The sequence below is a fragment of the Macrobrachium nipponense genome, chromosome 2, assembly GCF_015104395.2.
Source record: "Macrobrachium nipponense isolate FS-2020 chromosome 2, ASM1510439v2, whole genome shotgun sequence".
NCBI classification, from domain to species: domain Eukaryota; kingdom Metazoa; phylum Arthropoda; class Malacostraca; order Decapoda; family Palaemonidae; genus Macrobrachium; species Macrobrachium nipponense.
The window spans coordinates 133,324,442-133,336,941 of NC_087201.1; the positions used below are offsets into that span (position 1 = coordinate 133,324,442).

Genomic DNA, 12,500 nt, shown 5'->3' on the forward strand with positions numbered 1-12,500 from the left:
ATAATGTTCATATTAAGCAGTACAGAAAATGATTTCTCAAAAAAAATATATAGCGCATTTATTTTAATTTTCCCTGGTGAAACAATGCTCCATTTGACGGTCAGATTTCAGCACGCGCCTTTGAGCAAGCTGGAGGTCGCCGGATCACGCCTTGTTTTTCCTCTGTCTCTCTTCCTCTCTGCGTCTGTCCCTTTAGCTTGAAATCAGACGGCCAGCGACGCCTTTTCCGCTCGCGTCCCTGGCTCGATCTTGGCCGTGTGGGTCATTGGGCGGAGGAGGAGGTCTTCGCGTCCTTTGGCGCAGTGTCTCTTGTACAGCTGGAATGAGCTGATCCCGACGAAGACTTCCGACAGCAGCATCACTCCGTAGAGTGTTGGGAACATGAGGATCTGGGCTTATCTGGCAATGTCAGACATAGAGGCGATGAAATGTGCGGTTAACATAGACAAGCACAGGTATGATTCATATTCATGCATTATGGTCCTTGAATATAGAATTTCGGCTAAAGGCCCAAGCACTGAGACCTATGAGGTCATTCAGCCCTGAAATGGAAATTGACAGTTAAAGGTTTGAAAGGTGTAGCAGGAGGAAAACCTTGCGGTTGCACCATGAATCAAGTGTTAGTAGAGGGTGAGAAGTAAGATGAAGAAAGAGATTATGAAAAGAGGTACAGTAAAAGGAACGAAAGTGGTTGCAGCAAGGGGCCGAAGGCATATTGCAAAGAACCTTAAATAATTCCTACAGTGCACCGCACGAGGTCCACTGACGGCAATACCCTCCTACGGGGCATGCATTATTGTCGGTGTTTTCATATAAGTTGAAAGGAATTATTGTATAGAGAAATGATCGGATTTGTCTAACCTCTTCTAATACTCGGTTTAAAACTTGGCTTCGTTTTCTCTCCCTCTTCAACTTTATGTTAATATTCCCCGTTGATCCCTTTTACTGTACCTCCGTCCATATTCTCTTCCATCTTACTTTCCACCCTCTCCTAACAATTGTTTCATATTCCAACTGTTACACCTTTCAAACTTTCTGCTGTCAATTTACGTTTCAACGCTGAACGACCTTAGGTGCCAGCGCTAGGCCTGTGGCCTAAAGTCTATATTCTGTTCTACGGCATTCTCGCCTGCGGATTTTCATTTGTATTACGACTAAAACTAAGTTCCTCGTTGGACAAGTGGGTTACGTGCTCGCCTACCGATTCGGTAGTCCGGAGTTCGATTCCACGCTCAGCCAACAAGGAATCGGGAGTTTGTTTCTGGCGATTAGAAATTAATTTCTCGATATAATGTGGTTCGGAACCCACAATAAGCTGTAGGTCCCATTGCAAAGTAACCAATTGGTTACTAGCCACATAAAAATGTCTAATCTTTCGGGACAGCCCTAGGAGAGCTGTTCATCAGTTCAGTGGTCTGGTTAAACTAAGATATACTTAATTAATTACGTCTAAAACTTACCCAGGGATCATGGAAGGACAGTAAAATGACACTCGCTGCCACCGGCATATTCTGGGAGCCTGTTTCAATTCCGATGGTCCTGCAAACTTGATGATTCTGTAAAATGAATGAAATTGTATATTATATAGCTATTCCCGTATCATCAGTATATGCCTGCTTTGTCTTTCTCTCTTTTCTCTCTCTGGTTCTGTAAATAAGATAACATTATTGTCGTTCTCGTTTTAATTGTAATATTTTTTTTACACAAAAATATTTCCCGAAGATGGAAATAAATGATTTGTTTGCTCAGAATTTGATGTTACAGTGATCTTCATATCATCAGCCTATGTGTTGTATGCATCTCTTTTCTCTGTCTTTAGCACGCACATATGTGTGTTTAATTGTATATAGAGAAATCTACATGGAGCCGGATGGCGTTAAAACAGTCGACCTCTTCTTCAGTTGTAAAAACACGCGAGTAACATAAAGAAAGAAAAAGAAGACTAACAAATTCTTGCACTAACAGATGATCAAATCATCTGAATCCATTTACGTGTCAATAGGGTCTTCATAACTTCCGAGAGTTTATGACTAAAACGTGTACTTCAGTACATGCATGGGGCACCTTATAAGTATTAGAAGAAACTCAAGATCGTTTTGGATGATGGTAATGTTACGTCAAAGAATTTTTTTTCTCTCGCCAACATACAACTCAACGCCTTTGTATGCCGACCTATATCACTAAATGTCCATAAAACCCATAGAGAATTCATAGGATCTGTAAAAAGTAACGAATTAAATTAGGTATTAACGCCAGTAATAGCGTTCGAAATACTACATACAGCCTTTATGTACGTATCTGAACGTCATTTAAAAATGGCAGGCGCACAAGTAATATGTACTTTTTTTTTTTTACCGTAGTGTTCTTTCACGTATACGATTGAAAGTAGATTATTTCCGCATTCTCGTAACGAATAAGCATAAATTGTTAAACCAAGCTATTAATAATCCGTTTGGTTTTATGTTGGCGTCCGCAAGCGAAATAAAAAAGGGAAATCTTATAATTAATACTAGGGATCCCCGTTTAGGGTTGTGACATGTAGTAGACATACACGAGAAACTAACGAATCATGAAAAGCAGAAATGTCTCGTAAAATGTGGCTGTGTTCCAGTTAGTTCATATGATTGTTAGCTATTGATGATTGTTCTTCCGAAGACACTCGAAAGTAAATAAAAATCAGTGAGTAGTTAACATTATTATCTTTGGCAATATTTTGAAGAAACCTGCAAGTTAGGATGTATAATAATAATAAGGAAAATAATAACATATTATGATCAGCATGCCATTAACTTCACGCAAATTCTTGAAAGTGCTTCAGTCTAACATTAAAAATCTAGTACAGCATTCAGTTTTCAGCTCTAATTGCGCAGCAATAACTTGCAAAAGAAAAGTTAACGATATGCTAGTGAAAAGTAATTTTTCAGTTGTCTGAAGCAATCCAATTCTGATGACGGTTTTGTGTTTTGGCAAAGAAAGAATTAAGAAAGGCTTAAAGAATATCGGATACCTCTAACATTTGCAACGGCGAAGATATGATGCCGGACAGTATCGTGGATTACAGATTGACGTATATACCTTTAAAATGGAAAACAGCTCGATGTAAGTTCGGGGATTATAAAAATGAATGAGAACAAAATATCATGGCGAAGCCACTTTTTAAATATTTAAAGTAATTCTTCATTGAGAATAATGTAATAGGAATCCAGAGTGAATAGCTTTAGAGGAAGTGTTCAGAATGGAAAAATAAACATGGTATGGAACTTGCTTGTAAAAATGTTGCTGCTTAAACGGATGTTGGTCATTAGCTTGACAACAGATAATTACAATTTACAATGGAAGAGATGCATTACAATGATGTTTTATCAAATACCAGATTTAGCTTTAAAAGTGATACTGAAGATGTTTTGGCGATAGATTTAAGTAAACGCTTCGCGTAGCAAACATTAAGAAAAATAAATTTATAAATCTACCATGCCAGTAAGTAAGACAACCTGACAGCATGAAGCCCCCACACGTTTCTTTCTTTCATCGCTGAAGCTAAGAGTTGAAGGAGGATTAGATATGGGATTGACAAATCGCTCTAAGTTCGATGAATGGAGGATTTTCACGAATATTCTTACAGCCGCGATTTTTACTTCTAGGTATTATTTTTAAAAAATCCTGTCACTTGAGAACTAGAATGATCTGATTCCTTCTTGGCTTATGACGTTTATTCCAAGTCAGTTAATTGTCTAATTGTCTTTTACCTACACCTTATCTCTTAGCTCTTCCATGTATGTGATGCTATAGTAGATTCACATCAACCGTGCATTTGACGTGTAGGCCAGTCCCTTACGACGCTCCTGATTGGCTGTTGATAAGCCAATCACAGGGCTGGAAACTCACAGCCTCTCGAGAGTTCACATAGGCAGGATGTTTGTTCCACCTCCCCTGAAAGACGTCCCGCCTATGTGAACTCTCTAGAGAGACTGAGAGTTTCCAGCCCTGTGATTGGCATTATCAACAGCAATCAGGAGCGTCGTAAGGGACTGGCCTAGGCGTTGGATGCACGGTTGATGTGAATCTACTATAGTTTACGTTATGATCTCCGTGTTTTAAGAAGACCAAAGCTGGTGAAGAAGGTCAAACCCCTCACGTGACCTAAGGTTATGGCAGCAGATGTACTTTACCTGACAGAGGAGTTTTGCTAAGGTATATGCTAGGAGGAATCAGTGAGTGGCAACAAGACGGCAGTTGCGTAGACGAAAGGGGAGGCCATCACGAAGACGTCCCAGTATAGGATTAACCAGAAAGTGCTCCCCACCACACAGCCAACCCATCCGATGGTGCTTGCTATCTGTTGAAGATTGTGAAGGAGTGTGATCATCGCTTTACAGAGGGTAGCTTGCCGTTTATTCATTTTTTTTTAATCATGTCGTCTCATATATAGATTGTGTATGTTACTGTCTGTATTTTGCATATTCCATGTGTATGGCCCATGAGCTGAAATAAAGGATATTATTATTATTATTTTTTATTATTCATTATTTTTGGTCTATCACAGTCCTTCAATTCGACTGGATGGTATTTATAGTGTGGGGTTCCGGGTTGCATCCTGCCATCTTAGGAGTCCATCACTTTCTTTACTATGTGCGTCGTTTCTAGGATCACACTTCTGCATGAGTCCTGGAGTTACTTCAGCCTCTAGTTTTTCCAGATTCCTTTTCTGGTATCTTGGGATCGTGCCTAGTGTTCCTATGATTATGGGTACAATTTCCACTGGCATATCCCATATCCATCTTATTTCTATTGTGAGGTCTTGATACTTATCCATTTTTTCCCTTTCTTTCTCTTCAACTCTAGTGTCCCATGGTATTGCGACATCAATGAGTGATACTTTCTTCTTGATTTTGTCAATCAACATCACGCCTGGTCTATTTGCACGTATCTCCCTATCCAAGGTATATAGAATAAGGGAGAGAGGTACAGTCACTTTGGTCGCGGGGGTAGTTGTGGGGTATTTCCGTGGTAGGCCTGGAGGACAGGGTGAGAGCGACCAAGGGAAGTACTACCTTGGGAACAACTTTGGGTCGATGGTATTGGGGATTAGGCCTGTAAGTGTCATATGTCCTTTACACTCTGCTATCTTATATACGTTTGGTGTTCTTTTGAATTCATATAGATCACTGTTCACATTCAAAATCGTGGATTGATAATGTTTGGCTTTCTAATATATAATAGAAGCCTTAGATTAATATGCTTGATAGAAGTTAAAAAATCGATTGGTATTTGACCTGACAGTTATTTATTTACAAAGGCTTATTTATAATACATTATTTAATAAACTAACATAAATATACATAGATAACAGAAAACAGTATCTGGCTTCATAATAGAAATGAAAAATACTTAACAAAATGAAAAAAAATCTTTTAGAATTGTCACGGCATAATTTAGTTAATTTACGCATCTTTTTTTCTTTTTTGCCTACTCGATACAATTTGGTCATTCAGAACTCTCATCCTAAAAAATATCCGAAATCTGACAAAAAAAAACTATCACTTTAAAAGGCAAGGATACACAAGTTTCAATATGGCATGCCAAGTCGTATAATACCCCATTGCCTGGTTTGAGTGCATTTTCTCCACTGTATGTTTTTATCTCATAAGCATGCCTAGAGTTTTTTTCTGTCATAAGGTTTCCCTTGAATTGAACACATCAAAACCAGGAGTGAGCAAGCTCTATAAAGTCCCGTGTACTTTCCCAGATCATACTCTTCAAAAGTCCCTGACTTCCATGAAATCTAAAGCTTTAGATCTTTTTTCCGACGAAGCTGCACTGCTTTCCTCACATTCATACGTTTTCGTACCTGTTACATTTATGTGTTACATTTATGCTGCAGGTCTCTTATATGCACTTTCTTCAAAATGTTTACTGCATATGCGATGAGTAGTAGGGTTGAAGTTGTACTTTCTCTTAAATGATGAAAACATTTCCATCTTGTTTCCTCATCACAAGGGGATCGGAAAAAGGATACCATCCTTTTTTTCGATTTTAATACCAACCAAACACGGCGCAGCTGTTTGGCCTTATTTAAATAACAATTTAGATTATATACAAAATCAAAACTATGGTTGTATTCGAAGAATTTAAAACTAAAACTAAATCACTGCAGAGATGACTGAAGTGACCTGTGATCTACATTTGAATGAACGGTCACTGAGTGACTTTTCCCCTGACCTGTCCTCTAGGAGGTGCGGCTCTATGGGGGATAAGCCGCAACCCGCCACAAATGTCACTACCTGACCCATTCTATATACCTTGACCCTATCTGTTCTGATACCATAGTCCCAGAGGATCTTTGCCTGATCGTTTGTTTTCTATCACTCCTTCAGGTTAGTGCTCGTACCACTTATTACTGCAAAGTAGCTGGTGTTTCTTGCACAGTCTCCAGTGGAGGGCTTTTGCTAATGAATCATGCCTCTTTTTGTACTGGTTCTATGCAAGTGCCGGACATTCGCTTGCTATGTGGTTTATGGTTCATTTTTCGTATTGCACTTCCTACATATGAGAGAGATGATATTTCCATCTATCGTTCTTTGAACATATCTGGTTCTTAGGGCTTGATCTTGTGCCGCTGTTCATCATTCCTTCATAATAATGTGGCGCCGTGGCAGATTGGTGCTGGTCAGTTTTTGGATTCCTCGGGAAAGAATCTTTACCAAAATTTCCTCAGTCTACTCAGCTGTAAATGAGTACCTATTCCTGACGGGGTAGGGACAGTAAGGGTCCATCTATGGGTTAAATAGCAAAACTCAGCAATGATGGAAAGAAATGAAAGATTAAACGACAGCGACGTAAATGGAACCTCTGGCAACAGCGGAGCTCCGTCCGGCAGCCAGGTATTTAGCCCAATTGAAGGGGAAGAAGGTCAGGTACTTGGAGGTCGTCATCCAGCAACTGACCACCACAACGACAGTAACCAACAACCAGAGACTGGAGCTACAGAAGCAAACCAGAGGAAGAAATGGACAAGGGAAGAAAATAGGGAAATATGGCAGCGTTTGTCCTAGAATTAGATACTGATACACAGTAAATGTGAGAAGTTCCGAAGGTGTTTTATTCCTCAAACCATTGGACTATGGGACAGTCTCCCTGAGGATGTTGTGCAATTGGGGCCTTGAAGGTAATATTTCTCTTCTTTCTGTATTTCCTGTTATCTTCCGTAATTTATTTCAAACGAACACCATAGTCTTTGGAAGCTTGAATTTCAAGTCAGTGGCCCCTGTAGGCTTATTTCGTATGGATGTGGTTTACCCTCTGATTAATAATAATAATAATAATAATAATAATAATAATAATACTAATATACAAACGCAGTAATGAGAACTAGTTATATGAAAGAGCGAAGACAAACTCACCTTCGTGATCATGCTGGCTGCTTTTTCGTGAAAGTGTCTGATGATCATGCCGACGATAACAGGGCCCATGACGAAAGTCAGGGACTTGGTGATACTGAGGAAGGGGACGACGATGGCGTCGTCGCCTTCGACGAGCCAGTGACCTGAGTAGAGCCAGAGATTGAATGGCATTCCGCCGAAGGCCATGATGGAGGAACATGTCGTCATCATGACACTGGAATTGAAAAGGGCGTCATATTAAGAGTCAGTCTTTGAATTCCTTTTGTCAGGTAAAACAGGTTGCTCGCAAGAACATGACGGTTTTTTTTTTCACTGATCCCCTTTTCTTGCCGAGAGCAACCGGATTTGCTGAATAACAGCACGACTGTGCAATTACCGTGGGGGGGGGTAGTGCCTTCAGTACACCGCATGCTGTGCAATGTAGGCATTACTTAAGGTTCTTTGCAACCTCCCTTCGGTCCCTAGCTGCAGCTACTTTCAGTCCTTTTACTGTATCTCCTTTCATATTACCTGTCTTCCCTATTACTTTCCACCCTTTCCTAACAATTGATTCGTAGTACAACTGCGAGGCATTCCTCCCGTTACACCTTTCAAACCTTTTCATTCTCAATATCCTTTTCAGCACTGAATGGCCTTAGTTGCCTCAATGCTTGGCATTTTGCCCAAAACCTATAAATCAGTCAATAAATCCATGAGAATGTCGAACAATTGGAACTTCAAAAGATCAAGCGAAGATGTAGTGACATCACTACTCCTTGAACTTTAATAAATTCCCATGTATTTATTAATTTCCTTTTTTTTTTTCCTTTTTTTAGTGAGTGGGATCTCTTCTTTCTGTGTTTCCCTTTACCTCCTCTTACTTCTTCTTAATGCACACCATATTCTTTGGAAGCTTGAATTTCAAGTTAGTGGCCTTTGTGCGCTTCTTCCATATGAATGGGGTTCATCTTTTAAATAATAATAATAATGCTAAATGAATGTCCACAACTATGTTGATGAGTACAGCATACGTATGTTGTATTTAGAAGCAAAACAAGTTGACGTGTACAGTTTCAAATCGCAGTAGTTACCCGTAAACGTATAGTTGTGGATATTCCGTTAAAATTCGCATGTTCTAATTGAATGTCCAAGGTCAAGATCAAAAGGGCAGAAATTTAGAAATGCAAATTACACGAACATTGACGCACTGATTGGAGAGAAAAATAACTGAATTGACCTGTGTCATTGTATATTTGTAGTGTTAAAGGTTTATGATGAACAAATGACTGTCACTAAAAATAAATAAATCAATCAAATAAAGGTTATCTTTTATTTTGGTGTTGGTGTTTGAGCGGCTTGTTGTGATGTTTGATTAGTAGCTACATATTATGAATGTGAATAATTTCCTTTTTATGGACAAAATATTTTATAATGTATTGGTGAAATTAATTATTGTGATAGATTAAAATCACTGTTTTGTGCACTAAATTTAAATACGATATTACAGCATATTTAATGTTTTGTCAATAAAGAATAATAATAATAAGGGTTCAAGACCAATACGCATGATATTTCAGTGTAAAGTGACGTTTTATTGTAATTGAAGCTTCGTATGTACTCTTATGCTCTAGCATTTGTCAGACCAAGCGTTCTTTTATAAGATAACCCTTATTATAAGATATCGTTGCCATTTGGTCTGGCAAAGATCCTAAATTAAACTTTATGGCAAGTTGTAAGCAACGCTTGCATTACAGTAGCATGATTGCTATACGCGTGTTATATATATATATATATATCTTAAAAAGGGCTCGGTAATAAATTGTTAATCTCAGCTCTTTCCCGTGAGAGACAGGCCGCTTAGTGACAAGCGCTAGATTCCTCGGAGAATGATCAAATTGTCACAAAAACAGCCAGGAATGATGACCAATACAATTTGAGGTCGGCGACGCCTCGGAAATCACATGCTTTGGACTTGCAGCACCTGTGGTTGCCAGGCAGCCCCGCAGGGCGTGTCTGCATGTGTGCTCATAGCATATGATATATGGGCTTGATGATGGGTCATGAGAATAAGGGAGGACACAATTTGATTACTTGTGACAGTGTGCAGAAACACACCCGGAAGAGGTGTTGCAGACCCATTGAATAAGGTAACGTAAATCAGAAGAAGTGTGGTGCAGTACACATTTCCTTTTGATTAACTTTCACGAGTGAAGTGGTGTAATAACAATTATGGTCTCTGTATTTCAGATGGGTTCAATGTCACCATATAGGGAATATATTCTCTAAGACTTACTTGACTTATTAAAAATGGTGTGGTTAGTTGGACACAGTGGGATTACAGGAGGTACTTACTTAAACCTGATTTGGGAGAGGAAAAAGACAGTTTAACGGTTTTTTAGGGTCAGAGTTAATTCATTTATTCCACTTTAATGTATTCATTCTGGTCCATTTTAATGTCAGCTAATTTGGGAAATAAAAACTATTATTTTTGTATCTACGGGGGTTTATTAGCTAGTCTTGCATTTCAGCTAAAGCCCAGAGAGTTTCAGCCACAGATCGAGGGTAGGTTGGTGCTGATAGCAGTACGTTTCATTTTGTCTAAACGAGTATCAGTTTTGTCCTAAAAACTCGCTAAAAAAAAAAAAAAAAAAAAAAAAAAAAAAAAAAAAAAAAAAAAAAATATATATATATATATATATATATATATATATATATATATATATATATATATATATATGTGTGTGTGTGTGTGTGTGTGTGTGTGTGTGTGTACATAGTACGTATATGCATTAATTATGTATATATAATACAAATATATGTATGTACATATATATGTGTATAAATATATTATATATATAATAATAATATAATATAAAATACACACACACACGCATTGTGTAAATGCGTGTGTGTGTGTGTGAGTGCGCACTCGCACGCCCGAAGACCAAATCAGGTTAAAGGAAAAGAAAAATAATACGAACTGAATTGAGAACTAACATATAGCTAGACTCACCTTAGCGCCAAATCACCATCACACCAGTACGTGAAGAAATTGGAGAAGGATCCTCCAGGACTGCAGGATATCATCAGTACTCCTAAGGCTTCGTTCGTAGGGCTTTAGGCTAAACATTACGGACAAACCATATCCTGTCGCCGGTAGAACTATGAACTGGCCTAGCATGCCGATGGCTGCTCCTACGGGGCGTTTTGACGTGACTCAATATCTGTGAAGAATTTTCGTTTTAATATTCGATAGTAGACTGTAATGGTGTTGGAACGAAAGGTTGTGATTTAATCCTTTTTTAAAAGTTTCACATGACATTTTTTATTTGCCATAAGAAGATAATGAAAAGTCTCATTGCATTGAACGAAAACAATATTTGGGGAGAAATCCCTGGGAACTATCAGTATATCGAGGCAACCGTACAACTATAGTAGATTCACATCAACCGTGTATTTGATGTCTAGGCCAGTTCCTTACGACGCTCCTGATTGGCTGTTGATAAGCCAATGACAGGTCTGGAAACTCAGTCTCTCTCGAGAGTTCACATGGGTAGGATGTATGTTACATCTCTCCTGAGGTATACGTCTTTCAGGAGAAGTGGAACATACATCCTGCCTATGTGAAACTCTCTTGAGAGACTGAGAGTTTCAAGTCCTGTGATTAACTTATCAACAGCCAATCAGGAGCGTCGCAAGGGACTGGCCTAGACATCAAATGCACGGTTGATGTGAATCTACTATAGTATACCAGTCTCTTATGTGATTGCTATGGTGCCTTTCCATTTCGTTTAATTTGTCAGGACTTGTCTCTTATGTAGTTCTTATTTTCCAGGATACTGTTTACATATATTGCCGGAACTATTGTACATTAAAACATGTATTATACCATGAATTTTTATCAAACGTTAGTAAATGTACCATAAAAAAAAGTTGATCTCTTGACTAGGGAAAAATAAAAAAAGATTTGCGATGAATCGAGGGGATATAAAAACTTAGGAGACATTACGTACCCAGGACTTTGTAAAATAGACTCTCATATAGCTAAGTTACAGCCTTAAATTAGTATAATTTTTCTTAAACCTGTCAACTTTGTATTATATATTTAGTAAAATCATCTACCCTTAAAATATAGCTGTCAGTATTTACCGAATATTTCATAGCAGCAATTGAGTATCAGTAGTGTGTTTTTGGCTTTAGGATGAACAATATAAGATTACTTTTGAACCGATGAGTAAACTTTGGCTTTGTATTTTTACGTTTACTGTCACTTCTAATCAAGGATAACGATTGCTCCTTTAGGAGTCTCGTGGTCGGTTTTTGCAACGCATCAGGTTTCATGATTATTTTATAATTCCCCTCACTACTATTGTTATAATCGTTACTGGACTTGAAGTATGCAATCAAGATGATACATGAGTGTATATGCATCTAGGCACATTTCTGTTATTGTTTTTGTCTTCCATCCTAACATTTCCATGCAAGCATCATCCACCCTACAAGCGGCCGTTGACACTGACTTTATTTATTTATATATTTTTTTTACCCGTAAACCTTACCTCCTTCAGATAGATGGCGAGTCTCCCATCCCCAGCATTAGGGTGATAGAATTCATTACCATGATCACAGTGTTGGCTTTATCGAGAATGATTTCCCATGGCGCTCTCTCCGGGAAAGTGAAATTCGCATCGTTGACTTTGTACAGGGATCCCTCCAGTTCGGTCGCATTGAAGATTTCCATCGCCCCTTCACAGGAACAGTGTGAGTAATAATCTCAAACCTGGAAAAGAAAAGAAAGTTTCTGTTTGAGGGTTGTCTTAAGAGAAGTGGATGAGAGTGTAGTCTTGGCGTTGACGTAATGTAGTATGTGCGACGACACACCTTGAGAACCGTACTGAAAGATCTGTGCTTATGTGAGTGTATGTCTGTTGTTGATGAACCATCCATTTAAGTATGCGAAGTCGTTAAATATATATGTATAAGCGAATGCCATAGAAAAAATAATATGCAGAAATTCGTAGTCAAGATCTCTCGTCCTTTAAAAAGACATTGTCGAGGCACATTTTGTACATCATATTAGATTTTTAAGAATATATATATATTATATATATATATATATAT

General features: G+C 38.4%; 2 protein-coding genes and 1 pseudogene across 2 annotated transcripts in view; 1 reads left to right on the forward strand and 2 right to left on the reverse strand.

The window, feature by feature from the left end:
- LOC135221003 (rhodanese domain-containing protein CG4456-like) overlaps positions 1–12,500 on the reverse strand; it is a 233,333-nt gene that overhangs the window by 191,284 nt on the left and 29,549 nt on the right. The gene's annotated exons all lie outside the window — the stretch shown is intronic.
- LOC135221001 (glutamate dehydrogenase, mitochondrial-like) overlaps positions 1–12,500 on the forward strand; it is a 452,434-nt gene that overhangs the window by 42,619 nt on the left and 397,315 nt on the right. The window lies entirely within an intron of this gene.
- Positions 927–12,500, reverse strand: part of LOC135221587 (ileal sodium/bile acid cotransporter-like) — a 26,980-nt pseudogene continuing 15,406 nt past the window's right edge.